Genomic DNA, 258 nt, shown 5'->3' with positions numbered 1-258 from the left:
ATATTTAAGTTAATCTCTATCTACTCTAACTATTTATACTTTTACTAATAATTATTATTAGACTTATTTTCTTAATTCTAAAGATAGCTAGAAGAAAAAAAAATAATATATTTTAACTATTATTAGGGCAAGGGACAGAGGGCCCTGCAACTAATTGTATGGCAAGCTTTTAAGGTTGCATACTAGCGACTCCACCCACTATAAGACGTGGTACAGTGAGTATGAATGGAATCCTGTGCTCCAAATGTGTTGAACCAT

Source organism: Aspergillus brasiliensis, assembly GCF_001889945.1.
Source record: "Aspergillus brasiliensis CBS 101740 unplaced genomic scaffold ASPBRscaffold_9, whole genome shotgun sequence".
Classification (NCBI taxonomy): domain Eukaryota; kingdom Fungi; phylum Ascomycota; class Eurotiomycetes; order Eurotiales; family Aspergillaceae; genus Aspergillus; species Aspergillus brasiliensis.
This window is presented reverse-complemented; position numbering follows the sequence as displayed.